Source organism: Panthera leo, chromosome D3, assembly GCF_018350215.1.
Source record: "Panthera leo isolate Ple1 chromosome D3, P.leo_Ple1_pat1.1, whole genome shotgun sequence".
NCBI classification, from domain to species: Eukaryota; Metazoa; Chordata; class Mammalia; order Carnivora; family Felidae; genus Panthera; species Panthera leo.
The window spans coordinates 11,640,002-11,652,621 of NC_056690.1; positions in this window are offsets into that span (position 1 = coordinate 11,640,002).

Consider the following 12,620-nt stretch of genomic DNA (forward strand, 5'->3'; position numbering starts at 1 on the left):
CAGCTGGAATCAAGTTACTTTGGGCTCTTATTGAACGAGGGTGGAGCCTAAATCCCGTGACCCGCGTTCTTGTAGGAAGAAACTTTGGGCACAGAGTCACTGAGGGGCGAAGGTCGTGTGAAGGCAGAGAATGGTCTGAGGAACCTACCACAGAGACAGGTTATTAAGAGGCTGTTTATGGCTTCAGATAAGTAAAGGTGTTAATCTATCGTGATGGGATATCAGATTAAGTACGTGCTGTTCCAACGGCAGGTTGCTTCATAATTCTTTTAGGTTGCTGAGCCGCCTGGAAGAAAAGATTAAGAGTATCTTGATGGCAGAACAGAAGCAACGATTGCCACGTCAAGTCGTGTGGGCGTGTGACTAAAGGCAGGATTCCTGCAGTCATGGTGGCCTCGCAAATGTCCAAGCTGGTTCAGGGCAGATGTCCAAACCCGCCACAGCACCCAAAGCATGTGTGGACAAGGTGGTCAACACCACTAGTCGTCAGGGAAGTGCAAAGCCAAAGCAAAAGGAGGTACCACCCCACACCCGTTAGAATGGCCGTCACAAGAACAAGAAGCAATCGCCAGTGCTGGAGAGGATGACACCTGGGACGGGTGATGAGTCTCTTCTGTTTTGTCCCCCTCCCTGTTTTTATATTATTTTTGTTTCCCCTCCCTTATGTCCGTCTGTTTTGTCTCTTAAAGTCCTCCTATGAGTGAAGTCATAGGATTTTTGTCTGTCTCTAATTTCACTCAGCATGATACCCTCCAGTTCCATCCACATAGTTGCAAATGGCAAGATTTCATTCTTTTTGATTGCCGAGTAATACTCCATTGTGTGTGTGTGTGTGTGTGTGTGTGTGTGTGTGTACACATATCACATTTTCTTTATCCATTCATCCATTGATGGACATTTGGGCTCTTTCCATCCTTTGGCTATTGTCAATAGTGCTGCTATAAACATTGGGATGCATGTGTCCCTTAGAAACAGCACAACTGTATCCCATGGATAAATGCCTAATAGTGTAATTGCTGGGTTGTAGGGTAGTTCTATTTTTAGTTTTTTGAGGAACTTCCATACTGTTTTCCAGAGTGGCTGCACCAGCTTGCATTCCCACCAACAGTGCAAAAGAGATCCTCTTTCTCCGCATCCTCGCCAACATCTGTTGTTGCCTGAGTTGCTAATGTTAGCCATTCTGACAGGTGTGAGGTCGTATCTCATTGTGGTTTTGATTTGTATTTCCCTGATGATGAGTGATGTTGAGCTTTTTTCATGTGTCGGTTGGCCATCTGGATGTCTTCTTTGGAGAAGTGTCTATTCATATCTTTTGCCCATTTCTTCACTGGACTATTTTTTTTTGGGGGGGGGGGTGTTGAGTTTGGTAAGTTTTTTATAGATTTTGGATACTAACCCTTTATCCAAAATGTCGTTTGCAAATATCTTCTCCCATTCCATCGATTGCCTTTTAGTTTTGCTGATTGTTTCCTTCGCTGTGCAGAAGCTTTTTATTTTGATGAGGTCCCAGTAGTTCATTTTTGCTTTTGTTTCCCTTGAGGAAACTGAGGCACAGTTTCAACACACATGGATTTGTTCACTACCTTGCTCAAGCTGGGAGAGCCAAGTAGCAGGACCAAGAGGAGATCTGACCGCCCTGCCTGAATTCCTGATCTCCGAATGACACTGTTTTATGGTCTGTGGATTGTTAGACACATAGACAATCTGGAGACAGAGCCACCAAACCCCAACAGTGGCATATCACAGGGTAGAGGTGAGGGTACATTCCATGTGACAGATTTTTGATCGAATTTTTATATTATATAACAAGTATTATTAATTTTGTAATCACACAACAAATGATAAAGTGATTTTTGGAAAGGTTTAAAAGTCGCCAGCTTGGAGATCTGCCTGTGTGGGCCGCAGGTGCTGTTGGGTGAAATGGAGAGAGAAAGAACATTTGTCATTTGTTAGGACCATGGTGGGTTATTGGGGACCAAGCTTGGTGGGAGGTGAGCAGGGATACTGTTATTTACCCTCTACTCTGTATCTACAACTAAGAGTTTTTGTTTTGTTTTGTTTTTTTTAAGAGAGAGAGGAAACTTGAGTGGGCGATGGACAGAGTGGGAGAGAGACAGAGAATCCTAAGAAGGCTCCACGGGCATGCGTGGGTCAGGCCCCACGTGGGTCTCGATCCCATGACCCTGGGATCATGACCTGAGCCGAAGTCAAGAGCCGGACGCTCAACCGACTGAGCCACCCAGGGTCCCCTACCGCTAAGAGCTTTGAGCAAGGCTGGTGCCATGGGCTGAATTGTGTCTCCCAAAATTCATAGATTCAAGCCCTGACCCCCAATACCTCAGAATGTGACTGGCTTTGGAGATAATATCCCTAAAGAGGTGATTCAGTGAAAATGAGGTCAATAGGGTGGACCCCGTAATCCAATCTGACGGCATCCTTATGAGAAGAAGAGATTAGGACACTAGCCCACCAAATGGAAGACCGTGTGCCTATTTTCCTCAACTCTTGCACCACGACCACTCTCAGGGCACCACTCACACCAGATGTGGGGGGTTTCCCCACCCTGGGCACGTCTTTGCGGCATCCACTGAATGTCCTACAATTTAATCCCGTTTGGACGCCCAATGAAACTAAAGCAGACCCCACTGCCTCAGGGCCCAGTCCCATGAGACTGCACACCCACCCCCCCCCAAAAAAACTTGAGATGTCCATTGCAAGTGATAGGTCCCCAAGCCACCCATGACTTCTGTCCCACAGACATTCCTATGAACCCCCCGCTTGGATTCCACATTTGCTAACACAACTCATAGAACTCAGAAAAACATTGGTTTATATATATGCTAGTTTATTCTCTAATAAAGGATTTGGTAAGTAATACAGATGGACAGCCAGTTGAAGAGATTCACAGGGTGAGAGCTGGAAGGATCCTGAGCACTGTCCCTGGGGAGGTGGAATGTGTCACCCTCACTGAACCTGAGCAGAACCACTCAAATGAGACTCTTTTGAATGATAAATCTATGAGAATAAATGATCATTGCTTTGCACAGCACGAATATGCGATTGACCGAAATAGGAATACAAGTGACTGTTAATAAAAACAGAAGATTAGATCAAAAATAACAAAGGAGGGGCGCCTGAGTGGCTCAATCGGTTAAGCATCTGACTTCGGCTCAGGTCATGATCTCACGGTTCGCGAGTTCAAGCCCCGTGTGGGGTTCTGTGCTGACAGCTCGGAGCCTGGAACCTGATTCGAGTTCTGTGTCTCCTCTCTCTCTGCCCCTCCTCTGCTCACGCTCTGTCTCTCTCTCTCTGTCTCTCAAAAATAAATAAACATTAAAAAAAAATTTTTTTTTAATGACGAAAGAAGTTTTAAGTAGGATAGCAGTGAAATTTCCCCCACGTATATCAGCAAGGATAAAAAGAATGATAAAACTCTCTGTTGGCAAGAATATGAGGAAACAGCCATTCCTATGCACTGAGGTATGACACTTGTATCACTGAGTTTGGGGATAGTTTGTTACACAGCATGACTGTTAACAATAGCTAACCAATACGACATCTGTTACAGGATGAGCCAATCATGGGGCCGTAATTTTCTTTTTTTTTTTTAATTTTTTTTTTAACGTTTATTTATTTTTGAGACAGAGAGAGACAGAGCATGAACGGGGGAGGGTCAGAGAAAGGGAGACACAGAATCCGAAACAGGCTCCAGGCTCTGAGCTGTCAGCACAGAGCCCGACGCGGGGCTCAAACTCACGGACCATGAGATCATGACCTGAGCTGAAGTCGACCGCTTAACCGACTGAGCCACCCAGGTGCCCCGGGGCCGTAATTTTCTAGTCCTTTGGAGATAGACACTAGACCCAAGCTTGGCTAACAATTAGAGCCCCCTCCCAGGATTTTTCAGCTAGGAACCAACAGAGAGTGAGTCTCAGCCTCTCTCCGATGGTGAGGTTACGAGGCGTGAGCACAGAAGCAGCTGGTAAACAAGCTGTGTGTTGAAATCTGGCTAAACATAAAAGCCAAGGGGCAGACAGGGATGATAGGTATGGACTTTGTGAATTTGATTGTCCCTGAGACATACCTGCTTCGGGTCACATCTTCCACTCAGGCACGTGAACAAATGGATCTTCTCCTTCATTGTCTAATTAACTTCAGTAATGTCCTGACCACCATCCCTGCCATATGCAAATAGACTTCTTCCCAGTTCAGTTCCAACCAATTTCTGGGAGATCTCCAGCAATGAACTTCAGGAGAGAACAACTCCATTGCATGTGGAATAACAGGGCCTGGATAATCTAGTCTAAATCTTTCATTATAGAGGTGAGTAAATTAAGACCCTAAAAAGGAATGACTTTCTTGAGATGACACAAAATAAAATAGGCACAAAATCTGCCTCTCTTGAATTTGAAATATACGAAGAGGCTATTTGAAGCGAACGGAGCACGGATATTCCATTCGGCCACCTACAAAGTCCTTAGGTCACGCACAAGTCAGAAACTTGTGTTCCCGAAAGGGAACAACAAAGAGATTTTTAATGTGTTGCCTTTTCAAATGGCAAAGGCAAAATACTTCTTCACAGCCTAGTGATGTTCAAAGTATAAATAAATGAACCCATTCAAACATCAATAGTGGGCGTACACATTGGGACGAATCTTTCTTAGAAGCATGGGCAACCGTGAAGTTTACCCGCTAAGTTTCCACAAGGAGATAATTTTGCGAGTTAAGGACAATGTTATAGGCAAAAATGTTCAGCGTTGCATTTTTTGGTAACAGAGAAATATTAGAAACAATCCAAAAATCCAACAGAGAAAACCAACCAAATCAGTGATGGTCTATCTTCTCTTCAATGCAATACTATGTGGTCATTAAAATTTGTGTGTGTTGGGGAAGAAAGAGAATGAAAGAGGTGGGGGGGGGACGGTGTAGGGAGAGACAGAGGCGGGGGGAGGGAGGGGGCAGAGAAGAGAACTCTGCAAGAATATTCACCAGCAGGTCAAGAGACCTTCTCTCTTCGGGATGGCCTTTCTGTTGTTAGAATTATTGTTTACCTGTTTGATCTGCTTTTCTCTTTCAGACTTTTCTTTATGGCTTGAATTTGTTTACCTCTGCCCCGAATCTGGGCTACAAGACTATTCCAATATAAGCAGACACCTGGCCCTCCCCGTGTTTGCCAAGGATCATAATCTCAGCAGAGAGATCGTAAATAACATAATAAAGAAGTCAGGATGTATGGAGGTAGCCAGCCAACTTGGCCTTCCTGAGGACCTCGGCTCCAAGAACATCAAAGCCCCTCCCACACATGAGTCCACTCATCCTTAGGCCTGTTGGCTGGAAACTGGCTTGGCGTTTCAGAAGCCGCCAGGGCCATACTGTTCCTTGAGAAATGCTTACCCATTTTCTCCTCTGCTTCTGTTTTCTCAAGGCGTCCCCTTATTATCCAGTGTAACCTCCCATTCTCTGGCTAAGCCAAAGTCAACCTTTTTTTTTTTTTTCAGTTGTCCCGATAGCAACAGCTCTAGACTACAGCAAGTCATGGGGCTCTAGTCCCAGGCATTTGGATCACACGTAGGTTTGAAATAGGGCGACGAGGGGCGCCTGGGGGCTCAGTCGGTTAAGCCTCCAACTTCAGCTCAGGTCACGATCTCACAGTCCGTGAGTTCGAGCCCCCCATCGGGCTCTGTGCTGACAGCTCAGAGCCTGGAGCCTGCTTCTGATTCTGTGTCTCCCTCTCTCTCTGCCTCTCCCCTGCTCATGCTCTGTCTCTCTCTGTCTCAAAAATAAATAAAAACATTAAAAAAATTAAAAAAAAAAAAACAAATAGGGCGACGAACTCACCTATGTTCGCCAGGGACTCATCTGCTTGTAGCATTGGGAAATCAGTAGGTGGGGAAAATGCGATCTGTGGCAAAACGGGACAACTGGTCACCCCAGCTTTGACTCTGGTCTCTTTCATTGATGAACCAGTTCCACCCCGCGCCCCTCCTCCCCCAAGCCTCAGTTATCTCAGTCTTGGAAAGGATTCACCTTCCCTGGGGCCTTGGGGATATGGCAGGACACCAACAGACCTGATCTCTTCCCTCCCGGGGTCTTCTGTCTCATTGAAAAGCAGACGTTAAACGAATGGCTACATACGCAGGATATTGGTGGGAATGGAATCGGGATGGAGGTGAGCAGAGAAGTCAAGAGAATGATGTTTCAGCCGGCACTTGGATGACGGGACTCAGAGCTAACCTGTCCTGGGGGCTCGCCATGTGGCGATATACCACGGAGAGCATTTTACACACATCATTTCGCTTAAGTATCACATAAGCCTTTTCAGAGAAATACTTATTTATCCCCATTGTATAGATTCGGAAGCCGAGTGTCAGGCGGGATGATGTAAATTTCTTACGCTCCTGGAGTTGGAAAGTGACAGAGATTGGAAATCAGGCAATCTCTTATGTCGGTGTACATTAAAAAAAAAATTAGTGAAGTAACATATCCATAAGGTTAAAAAAGGGGGAGGGGGGCTAGAAACAGTGTCGCAAGCATCAGGATGGGAAAGAAAAGAGACAGCTCCCTCCCCCAACCCGCCCATCTGCTTTCCTGTTTCCCTGCAATCTCCAAAACTCTGTTTCAACAGATTGTCCCAAGTGGTGAGGGACCATCCTCCTGGGCAAAACGGGAGGAAACGCAACGTAAATCGAGTAAGCCGCAACTGTGACTTTGAAGTTTGCCCAAATGTGGGTTTCACTGGTGGCTCCGTGAGGGGGAGGGACGTTTGCCTTTTTGCTTCGTGCTATATTTTCAGCACTCATGTGCCTGGCACATAGCAGGCACTCGTTAAGTATTTATTACATGAGTTTGTGAAATAAACTGACCCAACGCGTGCACCTTTGAAACCATCTATCTGGCGTGCAAGAAATACCTTCCTACAGAAATATCGAATCATTTCTCAAACATTCATGTTTAAACACATGCTACACGCAGACACTATAAGTAACATATAATGTATAAAGTAAGAGGAATATATAAAATAATAAGAATATAGGAAAATCGAGGGGCACCTGGGTGGCCCAGTCGGTTAAGCATCCGACTCTTGATTTCGCCTCAGGTCGTGATCTCATGGTTTTGTGAGTTTGAGCCCCTCACGGGGCTCTGCACTGACAGTGTGGAGCCTGCTTAGGATTCTCTCTCTCTCCCTCTCTCTCTCTGTTTCCCCTCTCCTTGTGCTCTCTATCTCTCTCTCTCAAAATAAATGAGCTTAAAAAAAGAATTTAGGGGCGCCTGGGTGGCTCAGTCGGCTGAGCGTCTGACCGGCTCAGGTCTTGATCTCGCGGTTCATGGGTTCAATCCCCGCGTCGGGCTCTGTGCTGACAGTTCAGAGCCTGGAGCCTGCTTCAGATTCTGTGTCTGGCTCTCTCTCTCTGTCCCTCCCCTGCTCACGCCCTGTCTCTCTGTCTCAAAAATGAATAAAACATTAAAAAAAAATTAAAAAAAAAAAGAATTTAGGAAAATTGAGAGTCTGTCTGGGTTCAATGCTCTGTTTAATATGTGATTCTCATTTAGCTTAACATAAATTATTCCCATCTGCCTCTTCCAACAATTCCTAAGGGAGGAAATCCTTAACCTCTCCCCCTTTTTCCTTCAGATGAGGACACTTGCCACTCTGAGACACCGTCTCTTAGCAGTAAGGGGCAGGTCTCGAACAGGTATGTTGACAGCAGGCAAGCAATGAGGATCATTTAGAGCTTTGCTCAAATATCTGAGCACTGAACGTCCCAAGATCAATAGTCATCATTGTTTTCCCCGTGTTTAACTCATACCAATCTACCCTGGATGCCTCATGGAATTAGCAGGGAGACACCAATGGGACATCTGCTAAAGTGTTAGGTGTTATGTGGAAAATTCACAGGTAAATAAGGCAGAGCCTGTGTTGTTGAGAAACTTCCAGACAAGCAGTGGACCTAACAGGTCCAGTGTTGAATTTGCAGGATGCTACGAAGCCAGGATCGCTGTGGAGGGAGACTGAAGTGTGCTTGGGGCTCATGAGCGGTGTCTCTGGGCTCAGACAGCTGGATGACCTTGGGCGAGAAACTCAGCCTCTCTGGACCTCAGGAAAATGGGGTTATTAATAACGCATGATCCCTATGGGTCATTGGACTGATGATGTGACCCATGATACAAGCGGGTGCCTGTGACTTGCCTAGCACAGCACCAGCCGTTATAAGCTCCCAAACATTGGTGTTAGATGTATTTTTAGGAAAGAAGCCTTCTTTTTTTTTCTCCCAGCAGACCTACCGCACAAATATAAACTTGGCCAGTTTTGTAGGTTAAAAACAGTCAACTGTCAATGTGATGTTGCGATACAAGGGATATATATTTGTTTTTTTTCCCGTGGATCCTGGCACAGAGCTCCTAAAAACCCTTGTCACCTCAGGGGTTATTCAGCCAGACCTGAGTTTATGCTAATGAGATGATAGGCAGCTGAAGGCCCCCGGTGGCTTTTCCCTGAAGCCTGCGATTTCCTACAGTTCAACCTAATGAGATTTGATAATGATTGGAAAGATTCGGAGTCAATAAACAAAAGGAGAAGGCTCTCAAAACCCAGGCACATCCAAGCGTCTGGATTTGTCGGCCGTGCTGGTTTTGCTAAATAATCCCTCCAGGCTGGGCCTTCCCTCCCTCTGAAAACCTCCCTCTAGGCTCAGCAAGACTTCAAGAAAAGAAACACCAGTTAAGCTGTAAGTGTCACAATTTGGTTTTATGCGGCAGTAACCAACCCCTGGCCAATCGTGGAGCCTGGCTGTCAGTATACCCCACACCTTGTTAGAAAAATTTAAAAAAAAAGTCATATAGAAACTTCTGTGTGAATTCATTGTGTAGCATTTGTAACCCCTGAGGGCTGCTGAGTGACAGAGCAGGGAGGCAGGGTTTCTGGGTTTTTTTTTTTTTGTTTGTTTTTTTAAGAGATTAGATTCTGTTTGACCAACAGATATCCCTGCTTGGGCCAAACCGTGGCTGAAGGGTGAGGGGATCCCAGGAGCCAAGAGCTGGAAAGGAGGTAGGACCCTATTTATTAGAACTTCCGGATCCATACAGATAGACTGACTCATCCTGGCCTTGCTCCAGCTCCGTGTGTGATCGTAACAAATTATTCGTTCTCTGTGAGTCCTTGCTTTCCCTGGGACCCAGCGGAGCTAAAAGGAAAATCGCTACTCCTGTCTCGCGTCGACGATTCAGTGACACGGTATGTGTAAATTACATGACAACTCAGAATCACTCAATAATTGGTAATTAACACGGTCATGTATCTGGTGTCTGATGTGTGCTATGCACCGTGCCAAAAATAAAAAATAAAAAACTGTATACGTGTTTGCCAATTAATCCCTACAGCAAGCCTGGGAAGTAAATGTATCTGGATTCCCCCTACGTGAAGAGGCCGCCTCCAGAAAGGCTAAGCCACCTGCCTGACATCACACAGGGATTCAGCTAGAATCCGGATCGTAAGGGAGGGTTTGGATAATCTGGAGGGCAAAGATCAATTGCTATTTATTTAGCTGTCTCTTTAAATCTCCGTGCCAATTCAGCAACGCCTGACAAATATTTATCGTGCCCAAACTCACTGCCAGATGCGAAGCTACGTGCATTGCAATATGACCTCGTGTTCGGCTGTTACATTGTGCAGTGATTTGTGACTAAAATGTCCACAGAGAAAAAGAAAAAGGAAAGGAAAGGCAGCATCGAAATGAGGAGGAGCGCGAAGGATGCCCCAATTTATTTCCATGGCCTGAGCTGCGGGAGAAACCTTCCAGAATGTTCTGGGAAGGGGTGAGTCTGGTGTTCCCTGTCTCTATGGACAGATGAGAACAGCCCTCCGGGCTGGTAGAGAGACTTCTAACTCTTATTAGTGCCCTTTTATAGAGCGCGTGTCAGAGGAGTTTTCTCGACCCGAGTGGGGATGCCCCCCCAGGTGGGTGTGCGGGCCCAGGGCAGTGGGCCGTCATTAAGAGAGGCAGCATTGCCCAGTGCGGGCACTAAACCAGGTGGAGACACAGGCTGATTCTCCTGCCTCGCCCACCCCCACCCCCATTTCTCACACCTGCGAAATTATGACCCAGAAACAACCAGCTTTTTACTTGGGGGCGGTGGTGGGGGGCAGCCACAGACTGAAACAGCTTCTCACGCCTAGGGCTGGCCAGCCACCCACACCCCACCCTCAGCCCCCAGGCAGGGAAACGGACAGCCGGACAGCCGACTCTGAACTTCCTCTTAGCTGTCAGATTCTAGGTACTCGCCTTGTAGCATGAGGAGGAAAGGCCACGTCCCCCCGCTCCCCCCAAAGAGATCACCCGCTGTCATGCTGTCGCTTCCAGTCGCCGAGGTTTTTCCGATGCGTATTTTCACAGGGTCCTGGTTGTTGCCGTGTGTTGTTTTTTTTTTTTCTTTCCAAGACTGGACATTCTGATTTTCGCCAAGATAACATCTCCATTTTTGATTATTAGAGCCTTGCCTTCATTTCACTAATGGCTATAAAATGTACATTGAATGGTAAGATGCTCTTTCGGGCTCTATGATATTAACAGCAAAGACATTATTTGTATCACAGAGCTAGGCATTATTCTAAGTGCTTGGCACTGAAAACGAGGACTGACTTAGTCTGTACAACTCTACTCTATGATCCGGGTTCTCTTATTATCCCATTTTACTCATAAGCGAACTGAGCCTAAGGTGACACATCTAACACATGACAGAGCTGGGATCTGAACCTAGGGAATCTGTCTCCAGACACCATGCTGTTAACTAGGATGTAGGCGGGGCGCCTGGGTGGCTCAGCCGGTTGAGCGTCCGACTTCGGCTCAGGTCGGCTCAGGTCACGATCTCACAGTTCATGGTTTTGAGACCCACATCGGGCTCCGTGCTGACAGCTCAGAGCCTGGATCCTGCTTCGGATTCTGTGTCTCCTTCTCTCTCTGCCCCTCCCCTGCTCATGCTCTGTCTCTCTCTCTCCTTCAAAAATAAACAAAAACATTTTTAAAAAAATTAAAAAAAAAACTAGGATGTAGGCTACCTCTCGGGCTAACGAACTTGACTATTGATGATAACCAGTGTTAGTGAGCCTCGAGGGAGACTGGCTGTCACCAGTGCCGACGGGAATACAATTTTTGGTGAATGGTTTGGCAGAATCTATAAAAATTTTAAGGATTAATCTCTTTGACCTAGCAACTTCGCCTTTAAGATTCATTATCCCGAAACTTCATATACATCCACCAAAAAATACACACACCACCAGACACAGAATGGTTCACTGCAACTTTCTTTGTAATGGTGAATCAGTGGAAATCTTTTAATAAATTAATACATACATGCCATGAGAAATGTAGGACTAAATTCAGACAAATATAAATCAAAACAATGAATTTGGATATGGAGGAAAAAACTAATGGTGAGAACTGTGTCCATTTAGTTTGCTTTTATTTCGGTGTTTCATTTTTTAAAGTTTATTTATTTATTTTGAGAGACGGTGGCAGGGGAGGGGCAAAGAGAGAGGAAGAGAGGATCCCAAGCAGGCTCCACACTATTAGCACAGAGCCCGACACTGGACATGAGCTCACAAACCAGAAGATCATGACCCGAGCCGAAAATCAAGAGTCAGAGGCTTAATTGACTGAGCCACCCAGGCACCCTGAGAGCTGTGTCCATTTAAATACAAAACTCAGGGGGCGCCTGGGTGGCTCAGTCGGTTAAGCGTCCGACTTCGGCTCAGGTCATGACCTCACGGTCCGTGAATTTGAGCCCCGCGTCAGGCTCTGTGCCGACAGCTCAGAGCCTGGAGCCTGCTTCGGATTCTGTGTCTCCCTCTCTCTCTGACCCTCCCCCATTCATGCTCTGTCACTCTCTGTCGCAAAAATAAATAAACATTAAATACAAAACCCGGGGCGCCTGGGCGGCTCAGTCACTTAACTGTCTGACTTTGGCTCAGGTCACAATCTCACAGCTCAGGAGTTCGGGCCCCGCGTCAGGCTCTGCGCTGACAGCTCGGAGCCTGGAACCTGGAGCCCACTTCGGATTCTGTGTCTCCCTCTCTATCCTCCCCTCCTCTGCTCACACATGCTCTCTCTCCTTCAAAAATACGTGAAGGTTAAAAAAAAATGAAAAACATAAATACAAAACTAAGATTAAAGAACATGAAGATCATGCTTATAAAATAGAATGTTAGTGTTAAAAACATTGGCAGGGGCACCTGGGTGGCTCAGTCAGTTAAGCTTCCGACTCTTGATTTCAGCTCAGGTCATGATGTCATGCTTTTGTGAGTTTGAGCCCCACGTTGGGCTCTGTGCTCTGGCCTCGGGGAGACTGCTTGGTATTGTCCCTCTCTCTGTCTCTCTCTGTCCTTCCCCCACTCACACTCTTCCCGTTTCTCTCAAAATACATAAGTAAACTTAAAAACATAGGCAATATAAAACAAGCAATAAAACTAATAAGTCAGGAAGAGAACAGGGAAAATGGGAATACTATATTCCCTAACTTCATCTTTCATGTGAAGGATTCAAAATGTCAAAAATTGACATTTATTTTTAAAATGACTCCAAGAGAAAGAGGAACCCTTTTGCACTGCTGGTGGGAATGCAAACTGG